This window comes from Oryctolagus cuniculus, chromosome 14 (genome assembly GCF_964237555.1).
Source record: "Oryctolagus cuniculus chromosome 14, mOryCun1.1, whole genome shotgun sequence".
Taxonomy (NCBI): Eukaryota; Metazoa; Chordata; class Mammalia; order Lagomorpha; family Leporidae; genus Oryctolagus; species Oryctolagus cuniculus.
The window spans coordinates 45,732,801-45,746,351 of NC_091445.1; the positions used below are offsets into that span (position 1 = coordinate 45,732,801).

The 13,551-nt window shown below is 46.6% G+C and overlaps 1 protein-coding gene across 4 annotated transcripts in view; it reads right to left on the reverse strand.

Moving 5' to 3' along the window:
* Nucleotides 1-13,551, reverse strand: part of RETREG1 (reticulophagy regulator 1) — a 148,629-nt gene that overhangs the window by 107,850 nt on the left and 27,228 nt on the right. The gene's annotated exons all lie outside the window — the stretch shown is intronic.

Here is a 13,551-nt window from a genome sequence, read left to right on the forward strand (position 1 = left end):
CCGCCTTTTTTTTTTTTTTTTTTTTTTTTTTTGACAGATAGTTAGACAGTGAGAGAGAGTGAGAGAGAAAGGTCTTCCTTCTGTTGGTTCACTCCCCCAAATGGCCGCTATGGCCGGAGTTACACCAATCCAAAGCCAGGAGCCAAGTGCTTCCTCCTGGTCTCCCGTGTGTGTGCAGGAGCCCAAACATTTGGGCCATCCTCCACTGCCTTCCTGGGCCACAGCAGAGAGCTGGACTAGAAGAGGAGCAACCAGGACTAGAACCTGGCACCCATATGGGATGCCAGTGGTGCTGCAGGCGGAGGATTAACCAAGTGAGCCACGGCACCGGCCCCCACCCAGTTGCATCCTTCTTAAACTACGATCTGCAACTGCCACCAGGTTGACTGCCTGGAAAACTTCTAACTTATAGATTCCCAGACTCCTCTCCTTAGGTCTTTTGAAGTGTGAGGTCCAATTACTAGTATTTTTATCCAACAAATACTTATTTATGGATTCCCTACACTGGGACAAGCACTGCACTACCAAAGGGGAACAAATGGTGAACAAGCAGCGCAGAGAAGGAGACATAACGAAAATCCACAATGCCAACAGCCATGTCTTCAACGGAAAATAATTTGTTTCTCCAGTAAGGGGCCACCACATGCTCTTTTGTTTTTTCAAGATTTATTTATTTGAAAGGCAGAGCAAGAGAGAAAAAGAGAGCAATCCATTTACTGATTCAGTCCCCAAATGGCTACAACAGCCAGGGTTGGGCCAGATTTAAATCAGGGGCCAGGAACTCCATCCTGGTCTCCCACATGGGATGCAGAGACCCAAGTACTTGGGCCATCTCCAGCTGTCTTCTCAGGTACATTAGAAGGAAGCTGCATCTGAAGCCTAGTACTGGGACTCAAACTGGCACTCCTAGGCCACAACACTGGCCCCCACACACGCCCTATTTTTAAAGCTATTAACGTTTGTTTGAACTAGGCTGTGTTTTACTGTTTGTTCTGTTTGGGGCCTCCCTCCTCACTATGAGTTTATCATTAATTCCAGCTATTGTTCACGTGTGGGGCTCTCTCAGGTTTCCCCATCTCACACGGAAGTGGCAGTTTTCAAAATTTTTGACAGTGACTATAATAAGAAATTCATTTACACTGATAGACATTTAATGAACCCAAAGTTTCAAAAAATAATGTTTATCCTTATGATTTACAATGCCTTATGATATTTTCCAAGGAAATGATGATATGTTTAAATGCTGACTGTGACTCACCCACTGACTCAGGGCCCACCAGCGAGCTATAACCCAGAGTTAGGCTCACATGTATCAGGGGGATCTAGAAATGTTGTGCTATGGTTTGAGCAGGACTTGATCCCAAACTCATACAGACATTTAAACCCCAGAAGTCATAAGTTAATGGTACAAAGAGGCTGGAAATTCAATCCAACTACAGTTATTAGGAGCTGGGCCTCATGGTAGGTTCTTGGGCCACTGGGGCCAAGGGTTGTTACGAGATGGGCTCAACTGCTCTCTCTACTTCCTGGCTTGCCATGTGATCCTTCCTCCCTGATACACCCTGCCACTCTTATCAGAGGCCCAACCAGTGGGGCTGCCCACTTTTGAACTTGAACCTCCAAAACTAGGGGCTAAATAAGCCTTTCTCTTTACAAAGTTAGTATTCTCAGGTATTGTGTGGTGGTGATGAAAAGTTGCTAATACAGTCAGATGAGTAGGCTTCATTAGAATGGCCTCCTTTTTCAGAGTTGGACAAAGCCCTAGGAGAGAGATGGAAAGTTTTCTCAAGTTTAAAGGTATTTAGAACAAGACAGAAAGCCATTTCAGTATCTTCTAAAAAAGAAAAAAAAAAAAAAAAAAAAAAACCCAAACTGAAGCACTGAAGGGCATTAGTTACTCTCTTGTTGGAAGTTACAAACTTTCAGAAAGAAATTAATGCCAGGGCTTTGCTTCACAGACCCGGTTACCAACCCCCTTTGGAGCAATTCCAAAGGGCACTCAGGCTGTCCCCTCCATGTCCTGGGCCAGGATCCAGCTGGCATCTCAGTCAAGGTCTTGCTAGTCAGTGAGACTCCTCCATCTGCTGCGAAGACAACACCAGCACTGCTTGGGAAGGTAAGGTCGCAACTGCATGGGCTTTCATAGTTGTTTCCTTTGTAGGTTAGCATCTTTAACCCCAGGAATGAAGTAGAGAAATGCTTGAGAAATGAATCCCTAACGTGAATTACAACACAATTTGTAGTTAGACAAATCTAGGCATATTTGTTATTTTAATCATTTATAATATTTAAGATAATTTGTCTGTGGATCTACTTTAAAACAGGTAGCTGAGTAAATAAGACTTGTGATTTGGGAAGTGAACCAGTGGACAGAAGTGCTCTCTCTCTCTCACCCCTTTCAAATAAAATGAAAATAAATGAAAGGGATTTATTTTTCACCTCCACGATAGGCAGTGGTGAGAGTTTCCGCCAGGAGGCACAGTGCATGAGGATCCGGCATCTGCTCTGGTGACATCAGCGGCCAGTAGCACTCACTGTCTGGTGGTGAATTCTCCAGAGGCCACTCCCTCCTGCTGCAGGGATTCTTGGGATCACACCAAACATGGCCACCTCCCCTCCCCTCCCCACGTCTGGATGCGCTGAGAGATGCAGCTCATCAGAAAGGCAGGGCTGATGCTGGCTTCTATCTATTCATCGACTTTCCCCTACTGTCCTCTCTAGATAGCTTAGCTGGCTTTCTTCATTCCTTTCTTTTTCTTGGCTGATTAAGAAGTCAGTAATCTGAACAAATCTAATGTTCCCTGCCGTGTTATCCTTACTGACTCTCGAGCTGCCCATCTCGGTTGTTGGGACAACATTCAGGTAGGCTCCCTAGAAGCATGGGGACAATCTGGGTAATTTTTGCTAAGAAGTACTTTAAAGGGACAATGACAACATGATATTCACAAATGCAGTTTAAAGTGTTCAAGAAAGTATAATTCAACTTTTCATTGAAAGTAGTCATTCACCAAAGACTCTCTTGAAAATGGCTGTTAATATTTCCTATGTTGATAAAGCAAGGTTTTCTCAGCAAACATCGAAAGCACAAAGAAAAATGAGGGTTTTGTAATCTACAAAATGGAAATTTATTCTTTACAAAGCAGGTGAACAAAATTGCTTCTCATCACTCTTTACGTGAAAGCTGTCTCACAGGACATCCCTGAACGATCCCTGCCTACCAGACATGGGGGATCCTGATGCTGGGACTCGGCAGTAGAGGTTGTACAATCACCAAGCTGGGCAGAGCTTTGGGGTCCTCGGGGTGACACCTTCATCAGCTCCACACATCCCCAGTTCCACCCCTGGAAGTGCCAGATTTCTCGCAGCATCCCATTCTCTGCAGTATCCTATTATTACTGTTTTCATTCCAGCCTCAGGCATCTGTCAGACACCAGGCTAGTCGCTGGGAGAAGCCCTGTCTGCCCCAGTGAAATTGGGAAAGCAGACAGGTAACCAACCATGTCTAGGCATAGCACGGTTGCAAAGGGTGTGGGAGCAGAAAAGAGAGGGGAGAATTGCTTGAGAACATCCAAGAAGGGTCTCTGGCACAGGTGGCATCTCAACTCTCACTGCCCAAGGAAGTCAGATCCAGCCAGGAGGAACAGACAAATGCACTGCAAGCTGAGTACAGTGGACCCAAAAGGGACTGCAAGAGACGAGCAGGCTAGAGGCTGAGCGTTCAGAAATTCACTCTTAACCTTTGCCTATAGCTGGTGGCAATAGTTCTGCCCTGCAGAACCAAACTCCAGATGAATAATGTAACTGATGTTCAGTGAAAAGAGGCACGGTTCTAAGAGTCTTGTATGTTTTCACTCACTGGATCCTTGTAACAATCCCACGATGGAGGTGCTATCATCACCCCCATTTTACAGGTGAGCAAAGGAAGGCTGAAAAACTTGTGCTGGCTCCACAGCAGATGGGCCCTGGATGTGAGTCCGGGCAACACGACTCCCAGCTGGCTTTCTTACCATTCACAATGCCTTCTGGACACAATTGTCTGCCTCTTTATCTGCCTGCTATCACATGGAGAGAGCTAGAAGAACTGTCCCCAATGTCTAAGGGTGCATCTATTTTGAATAGCAAACTGACATAAGGGATTTCAGGAACCCTCCTCAAAGACACCAGCAGCTGCCACCACAGCTGCAGAACCTGGGGGCTACGGCCAGGCTTCCTGGAAGTGTTGGCTCCAGGACAAGCACCCTGGTTCCTCCCCACTCTTCCCGAGGCTCTCATCCTCCTGCCAGACTCCAGGTGCCCACTCCATTCGCACCAAACGTGCCCCCTGGGCACCTGGTCTGACAGAGTGGGGGAACCTCGAGGGCCCTTAAACCCTCTGTTCTGGACTTCATAGCTGCACTAAGATTTTTTTCTTTTTCTTCAGTGTATAAACTATTCTTAGAGCAGTTTTAGGTTTACAGAAAAAATCCACATAGCTTCCCCTATTAGCATCTTCATTATTAGTACTTTATTAGTTCCAATTATGAGTACATAGACATGTCACCATTGATGACCCAATATGGATATTAACTTAATATTAATCAAGTCCATAGCTTATAATAGGCTTCACTCTGTGTTGGACAGCCCTGTGACTCCAACAAAGGCACAGAGTCGTGCAGCTACCATGACAGTGCCACACAGAAGAGCATCCCTGCTTTAAAAATCCCCTGTGCTCCACCTGTTCATCCCACCCTCTCCTGAGCCCCTGGCAGCCACTCATCATTTCAGTCTGCTTAGTTCTGCCTTTTCTGGAACATCACATTGTTTGAATCACACAGCTTGCTTTTTCCGACGAGCCCCTTTCACTCAACAATACACATGGAAGCTCCGTCAGTGTTGTGTTTATGTCCCTGCTATCACAATTGTTGTGATCATTGAATAATATCCCATCGTAGGAGACACAAACATCTACCCAGTCACCCAAAGAAGGACACGGGGTCACTTCCAGCTTTTGGCAATTATAAATACAGCTGCTACAAAACTGACGTGCAGGATTTTGTGTGGACATAAGTTTTCAACCCATCTCAGCAGTTCTTTTTAACAGGTCTATCAGCATGCTGGCTCACGTTGAATTTATAGGCAGTTAAAAAAAATTGAGGGTTCTATTTTTGAGATGTGATTTTTAAATCTAAATCTGTCCTATTAAACATGTTCTTGTTGGATATGATCCGTCACTCAACCCAGTGGACCCTAAGGGTACCATCAATCACCTCTCTCCTCTTGCCCAGCTTCAGGACACCCACACATCTGACACCTGACTGCCGTCAGTCCTCACTCACTCAACTGATGAACAACTTTGATCAGCACTGGAATCCTGCCACTGGCCATGACCAGAGTGACCCAGATTTATCAGCATTTCATGAATGCAGCAGATCACCTCGTTGGCCACTATTTTCCTGTCCCTGTCACCCCATTCCATCCACAAGGACATCATGAGAGATTTTCTTAAGCACCTTGATGAAACCCACTGTACCACTAAGGTCTAAGCATCTGTAAGGCTGGACTTGCTTGGCTCTGCTGAGAGTTACTCTAAGGCATGTGTGAGTTCTCTGCAGGAGAGCAAAACACCACCAGGCCCTGCCAAAGAATCATGGAACACAGCCTGAATCGACCATGGGGCGACTTTGCTTATCTGCCCATTCAGAGCCGACAACAATGTGTGGCCACCTCTTAGTCCCCTGGAGGCAGTCAAGAACAGTGTCAAGGAGGGGACTGATAGAAGCTGGGACTGGGGCCGGTGCTGTGGCGAAGCGGGTTAAAGCCCTGGCCTGAAGCACCGCATCCTTATGGGCACCGGTTCTAGTCCTGGCTGCTTCCTCTTCCGATCCAGCTCTCTACAATGGCCTGGGAAGGCAGTGGAAGATAGCCCAAGTCCTTGGGCCCCTGAACCCACATGGGAGACTAGGAAGCTCCTCCTGGCTCCTGGCTTTGGAACAGCTCAGATCCGGCCGCTCTGGCCATCTCAGGAGTGAACCAGCGGATGGAAGACTTCTCTGTCTCTACCTCTCTCTGTAACACTTGGGACTGCACAGGAGCTGAGTACCCCAGGTAATACTCAAGCATCCTTGCCCACTTCACCCACAAAAGAAATTCAAAGGTGGGGCTAGTGTTGTAACAAAGCAGGTTAAGCTGCCACCTATGACAATGGTGTACCATATGAGCACAGATTCGAGTCCCTGCTGCTCCACTTCCAATGCAGCTCCCTGCTAATGCACCTGGGAAAGCAGTGGAAGATGCCAAGTGTGTGGGTCCCTGCCACCCTCACAGGAGACCTGGATGTAGTTCCAGGCTCTTGGCTTCAGCCTACTCATTGTGGCCATTTGGAGAGTTGATCAGTAGATAGAAGATCTGTCTCTCTTTCAAATAACACTCTTTCAAATAAATAAATTAAAAAAGAAATTAATTCAAAGGTGAAATTATTAAGCATGAATTCCGCAGTGCAGGGCCTTTTGACCTTCAGGTCCTGTGCATTTGCAGAGGGTCTCGCCCTACCCTCAGTGGGATTCACATCACAGCAGCCAAAAAGCGCTTCTTCTCTTCACAACAGTTTTTAGTTTAAAAAAATAATAACAATAAGGCCACTGAATCTTGTCTAATGTCAGTCTAGGGGCTCATAACCACATCAATGGATCTTAAGACTAAGAAAACTCAGAAATAACATTTCCAACAATTCCTGTCTTTAATTATCAGAAACATTTCTATACATTAATGGATTTCCAATTAAAACCAAGAAAAATAATGTCTTTTTAAATAAAATTATCACTGGTTCACTAAGGGTTACCTGCTCTTTTAGCTGGCACAGGATGTAACTTTCATCTGACAAAGAGTATTCCAAATTCTGGAAACCAAGACAAGGAAACAGTATATAGGACAATTACAATATACATATCAGGAAAGGAAAAGACTGTAGCTGACAACTATATATAAATATATGAAATTATATGTGTTTAATAATACCCTGCTCATCTCATAAAGACGTGCTGCATGGCTCAGCTGCTTCTGGAAGGTACGGTTCTGTAAATCACCATATGCCTTTCCTTGTAGACAGTGTGACCTACTTCTCCACCTCAGTAATGGCTGCTGTAAAAACATCCCACACTATCCAGGTGACTCACGTCTACCTTGTGATTACCACAGCCCACACAGGATTTCTAGCCATGCTTGTATCTGACTCATCTTCCTACTGGCTAAATCTGTCTGTGTGCTCTTTTCTTACTATTTTCTATTTCCCCTACACCTTTCTCTATTCCTTTCGCAGATTCAGCAACATTATTTTTTATCTGAATCTGATGTTCAAGTAACCAGATGGCTTATCCACCTAGTAGTGTTAGGATACTTTATGGGACCCATCTCTTCTCCATTATCTAGGTCAGCTAAGAGATAATACTCATTCCATATGCTCAGAGACAAAGGAGACCAGGATAAGATCCAGAGAAAGCCTCACCCTCCAATCATGGCCAAAAGAAGGACCTGGGCAATCCCCAGATTATTTCCACTTCAAATGCACTATGATTTTAGCAAGAAATTTTTCCTATAAAAGTATAGATTGTGACAAATATCAAAGTTAGTCTGTCCTTGCTGCTGACAACTGAGTGTGATGGCACTTACTCCACAACACTCAACAAGGACACCGACAGGCTGGGCAGCGAAATTACCCTCAAGGAACCCATCACCTTAGCTTCCTGGGGTGGATCATTCGACCCGGCAAGGACACAGCTCTTCCTTGACGCTTTACTGAATACCAGAAGGGGCTGTGGATGTGGCTGCTCCAGGCAGGCACCCGTGCCTCCTAGCAACAGAGGAAAGCACAGCGAGATAGCCAAGCAAGCTGTCCAGAGAGTGAGGACGGGCACTGGGCCTTGTGGGCAATTTAATGATGAAAATTAAGATGACGATACTGCAGTAACCTTCTGCAGATCTCCGTTCAGTGGCTAATGACAAAAAAAAAATTAACTAGTTGTACATCTATTTGACAGAACCTAATTTTCTGTGACATCATGATGTGTTTTGCAAATTAAATAGCTCAATAGGATACATTTTTTATAAGGAAAGAAAAAATAGTTCACCAAAATAAATACAAACATAGATAAAAACAAATAACCAAATCACCAACTTCTTTGGTTAAGGATAAAACATACAAGACTTGGGTTTTTCCAGAAGTAAAATCCTGACCCTTGTTTCTGGGTAAAGAGCAATCTACTCTGTGAATGGTGGCAACAGCCAAGGCAGAATTTTGTTGGTTGGTTTGATTTTTTTTTTTTTTTTTTTGGTCTATCTATGGATAAAAGTACCTGAAGCCCTTAGAGTTCTGATGTCGGAATTGATCTGCATTATTTGCTTTGTGACTGCTTCAAAACAGAGATATAAAAATGGGTTTTCGTTGTTTTCCTTCACTGATGTAACTGCAGACTTATATGTAGCCAGAAAGTGTCCTTAATATGTACTAGCTTTATTAATATGACAGTGGCTCAAATCATAAAAGAAGGGTATCATATGGCATAGTGGTCAACCAAACACTAAAGCCCACATCATCACATTTTGCTGGGAAAAATGATCAGTCCAGGAATCAGGCTCATGGGCACCCATCCACCTTAATATTGCAAAATTTTGAATTTCAACTAAAGTTGGCTTTCATTTTTCCTGGTCTTTTATACAGATCCTGCAAAATTGGTGACCAGAGATGCTGTGCGAAATTAACTTATGACAGGAGGGAAATGGAGCTTCTCCAGGCTGAACTATAATGTGCATCCCATTTTCAGATCTGGGAGAAGTAAGTATGCACATGGTTCTTTAAACCAACAAAACAGGCGATGCAAAATAATTTGGAAAGAAGAAGGTAATATCATGGAACAAAATAAGGACTCAATTAATTACAAATCAGACATTAAGTGAAATTCAAAAGGCTTCTTTCTAAAGGTCCTTCTTTAGCTATGATAATCAGAAGAGTGAATCAGAAGAGTGAGAAGAGGGAACAGACACATGGCTTCTTTCTTCGGAGACTAGAAATTCTGGAAGAATCCACAGACAGGGAAATGCTGGTGGCAGCAGTCAGCAGGAATCTGCTGCAGAGGAGAGAAACAGGCTGGATCCAGTCCAAACAGGTGATAATCCAGTGAATTCAGGGAATGTGCCCAGGTCAGCAAGGCGGGGCACTGGACAGACCAGGCAGCACGGAGCAGCAGCGGGGAGTCCGCATTCTGTTTGTACACTTGAGCCCACAGAGTGGGAGAAGCCAAGGGCATGGCTGGAGAGGAACCAAGTCCATCTGAGGTCAAAGCAAAATGCAACTGGGCATGCTTGACTCTGCTGCCTGGCATTGAAATTAGGAGAAAAAAATTACTGACAGGTCAGAAGTCCCTCAGGACAGGGCAGCAGCTTCTTAGCTCCATTTCATATATAAATTGAATATCTGCCCTTTCACAATTGCCTGACCTGTCACAGCAGGGAAGGGGACTTCCAAGCCGGCAGGTGAGTCAACTTCTGTAGGCCACTCCAGCAGAGTTACAAGCAAGCTAAGCACTAACTACTACACTCAGTCATAGGAAGAAAAAAGAATACGATCAGATAAAAGCCACCCAGGGCCACACAGCAAGCGGCAGTAAGAAGGGATTAAGGGGTGAGAGGGAGAAGAGGCATGGAGAAGCAAAAGCAAATAGATCAGGCAGCTGGGGGACTGGCAGCCCAGTTAGTTCCTTCCTATGCAAATGGCAAAGAGCTATTCTGTGTCTTCCCAGCAGGAGCTTATGGTATAAATTTGGGGCCCAAATTGCAGCTGCACAAAGAGGCTAGCATAGTGGGAAATAGCTCCAGTTCCTCTGCCCCAGCATTTCCATCTTTAAATTGAGGCACTGATGGGGCTGACGCTGTGGCATAGCCGGTGAAGCCACTGCCTGTAGTACCAGCATCCTATATGGGCGCTGATTCGAGTCCTGGCTGCTCCACTTCCAATCCAGCTCTCAGCTGTGGCCTGGGAGAGCAGTGGAAGAGTGGAAGATGGCCCAAGTCCTTGGGCCCCTGCACCCGTGTGGAAGACCTGGAGAAGGCTCCTGGGTCCTGGTTTCAGATCAGCACAGTTCCGGCCATTGTGGCCAACTAGGGAGTAAACCAGCAGATGGAAGATTCTCTCTCTGTGTGTGTCCCTCTGCTTCCGCCTCTCAGTAACTCTGCCTTTCAAATAAATAATTTTTAAAAATAAATAAATAAATTGAGGCATTGAGTACATAAGTCCTTCCCTTAACTACCTTAGATTACTTGAGACACTTTCAAAGATTACAGACCCTCAGGCCCTACTCTAAATCTGGTAGGTGAGAATTCTAAGGGGTGCAGGAATCCACACATTAATATGCAGGATTATGAACCACTGGGCTCTCAGCTAACCTTCCAACAGTCCATAAGCCTAGCTCTACAGAAATGCACACACTGTGGCCTCTGTCCACTTGGGCCGCTCCAGCAAAATACCACATAACAGAAATGTGGAGTCTGGGAAACCTGTCTTCAAGGCCCCAGCAGATCCTGTGTCTGGTTCACAGACGGCAACTTCTCCCTGTGTCCTCACTTGGGGAAAGGGACAAGGGGTAGCTCTTTGGCCTCTTATAAGAGCCTTAGTCCCATCCACAAAGGCTGCTACTCTAATCACCTCCCAAACACCCCGCCTCCTAATACTATCACATTGCAGATTAGGTTTCAACATTTGAATGGCAGTGGAGTTGGGGGAGACAAGGACTTTCAGACCACTGCAACCAGACCCAAGGCACAGTAGTGACAGATGCCAAAGAGGCTTCTAAGAAGAACAGCTCTTGGGTGGGAGGGAAGAGAACAAGAACACACTAATGAATTAAACAAACATTTACAGACCTGCCTAAAAGAAAAACTAACAGGCAAGAAGGACTTACTTAATGCTGGGTATTTTCACATTTCTATGTCACCGAATGTTCCTAAATAACATGACTACTTTAGATATGTAGAAATTACATATCCATAAATAGTTGCAGTTAGATCAATGTCTAAAATCTGCAGCCTACAGCTCAGAGTCAGGATGTAAACCTGAGTCTCTTAGATGCATGGCTCTAAATACAGAGCCTCTGTGGAGCCCCTTGGCATCTTGCTTTAACCAATCAATCTTAAAGTACCAGACTGTTCTAAAGAGGAGAACTGAAAAAGCTACTGTTATGTTGGCTCCAACCATTTAAATCCCCACTAGCTGTGGTCAATCACTCTTGAGTTTATGTCTACGGTCTAAGAGCCCATTCCATTGTACCTGACCCTGTACTGTATCCCAAAAAGGAATTTAGCCACTTCGTAGTTCCAAGGCTGAGGGCACTGCCACAGCTATGGAAGGTCCTCCTGCTTCTCCACCTCTTCCACTCAAAAAACACCCAGGATGCAAAGAACTGGACTTTGGTCCATAGGCATCCATATGGCGCCCACTCTTGCCTTGGTTGTGTGCTCAACTGTTGTGCCTGGTCCTCCACCCCAACCCCTCCCTGCTTTCCTGCTGGAAGCCCTGACAGGCATCTACTCCCCTACTCCAGGTGAATGAACTTTGGCCACACCCTAACAATCCACTGTCAGAGATCATGGTCACAAACAGATGGACCCACTGTGACAACCATTCCTTGCCACATTCTTGGACTCAATAATTTCACACTGCCCTGACCTCCCTCTCCTGTCTACACTCTTCCAGACCAGGCCTGAGGCCCTTACACTTGAGCCAAGTGTGTAAGTTTGCTAATACAAAATGTCATACACTAGGCAGCTTAAACAACAGAAATTTATTTTCTCACAGTTCTGCAGGCTAGAAGTTCAAGAACAAGAGGTCAAAAGGCTGGGTTTCTCCTGAGGCCTCTCTCCTTGGCTTGCAGATGGCCACCTTCTTGTGTGCCCTCATGTGGTCTTTCCTCTGTGCATAGGCATGCTGGCCTCTCTCTCTGCTTATAGGGACCCCACGCATATCAGACCAGGGCCACTTGTTTAACCTTAACTATCTCTTTAAAGGTCCTATCTTCAAATTACAGTCACATTCTGAGGTGGACTAGGGGTTGGGACTTCAAAATCTGAATTTCAGGGGAACCATTTCAGCCTAGGACACCAAGTGTCTGAACCATTTAGCCACTTGCTCCAAAGTCTACTTCTTAAGATTTATATAAAGGCCGGCACTGTGGCTCACTTGGCTAATCTTCTGCCTGCGGCGCCGGCACCCCGGGTTCTAGTCCCGATTGCTCCTCTTCAGTCCAGCTCTCTGCTGTGGCCCAGGAGGGCAGCAGAGGATGACCCAAGTGCTTGGGTCCCTGCACCCGCATGGGAGACCAGGAGGAAGTACCCGGCTCCTGACTTCAGATCGGCACAGTGCCAGCCGTAGCAGCCATTAGGGCAGTGAAACAACAGAAGGAAGACCTTTCTCTCTGTCTCTCACTGTCTATAACTCTCTGTCTCTCTCTCTCTCACTGTCTAACTCTGCCTGGCAAAAAATAAAAATAAACATTTATATTAAAAATTTATATGATTATTTATTTGAAAGGCAGAATAAGAGTGTGTGTGTGTGTGTGAGAGAGAGAGAGAGAGAGAGAGAGACAGAGAGGGAGAGACCATTATCCTTCATTGCTGGTTCACTTCATAAATAGCTGTAACAGCCAGGACTGGGCTACATCAAAGCCAGGAACCAGGAACTCCATCCTGGCCTCTCCGTCTTGCAGAGAGGCTGGCTCCAAGGTGGATTGACTGCCAGGTGGACTGTCTCCCAGAGTGGGCTGTCCTCCCAGGTGGACTGTCTCCCAGAGTGGGCTGTCCTCCCAGGTGGACTGTCTCCCAGAGTGGGCTGTCCTCCCCGGTGGACTGTCTCTCAGGTGGACTGTCTCCCAGAGTGGACTGTCCTCCCAGGTGGACTGTCTCCCAGAGTGGGCTGTACTCCCAGGTGGACTGTCTCCCAGGCTGGGCTGCCCTCCCAGGTGGACTGTCTCCCAGAGTGGGCTGTCCTCCCAGGTGGACTGTCTCCCAGAGTGGGCTGTCCTCCACGGTGGACTGTCTCCCAGAGTGGACTGTCCTCCCAGGTGGACTGTCTCCCAGGTGGACTGTCCTCCCAGGTGGACTGTCTCCCAGGTGGACTGTCTCCCAGAGTGGACTGTCCTCCCAGGTGGACTGTCTCCCAGAGTGGGCTGTCCTCCCGAGTGGACTGTCTCCCAGGCTGGGCTGCCCTCCCAGGTGGACTGTCTCCCAGAGTGGGCTGTTCTCCAAGGTGGACTGTCTCCCAGGGTGGGCTGTCCTCCCGAGTGGACTGTCTCCCAGGCTGGGCTGCCCTCCCAGGTGGACTGTCTCCCAGGAGGACTGTCTCCCAGAGTGGGCTGTCTCCCAGAGTGGGCTGTCTCCCAGGTGGACTGTCCTCCCAGGTGGACTGTCTCCCAGGTGGACTGTCTCCCAGAGTGGGCTGTCCTCCCAGGTGGACTGTCTCACAGGGTGGGCTGTCCTCCCGAGTGGACTGTCTCCCAGGCTGGGCTGTCCTCCCAGGTAGACTGTCTCCCG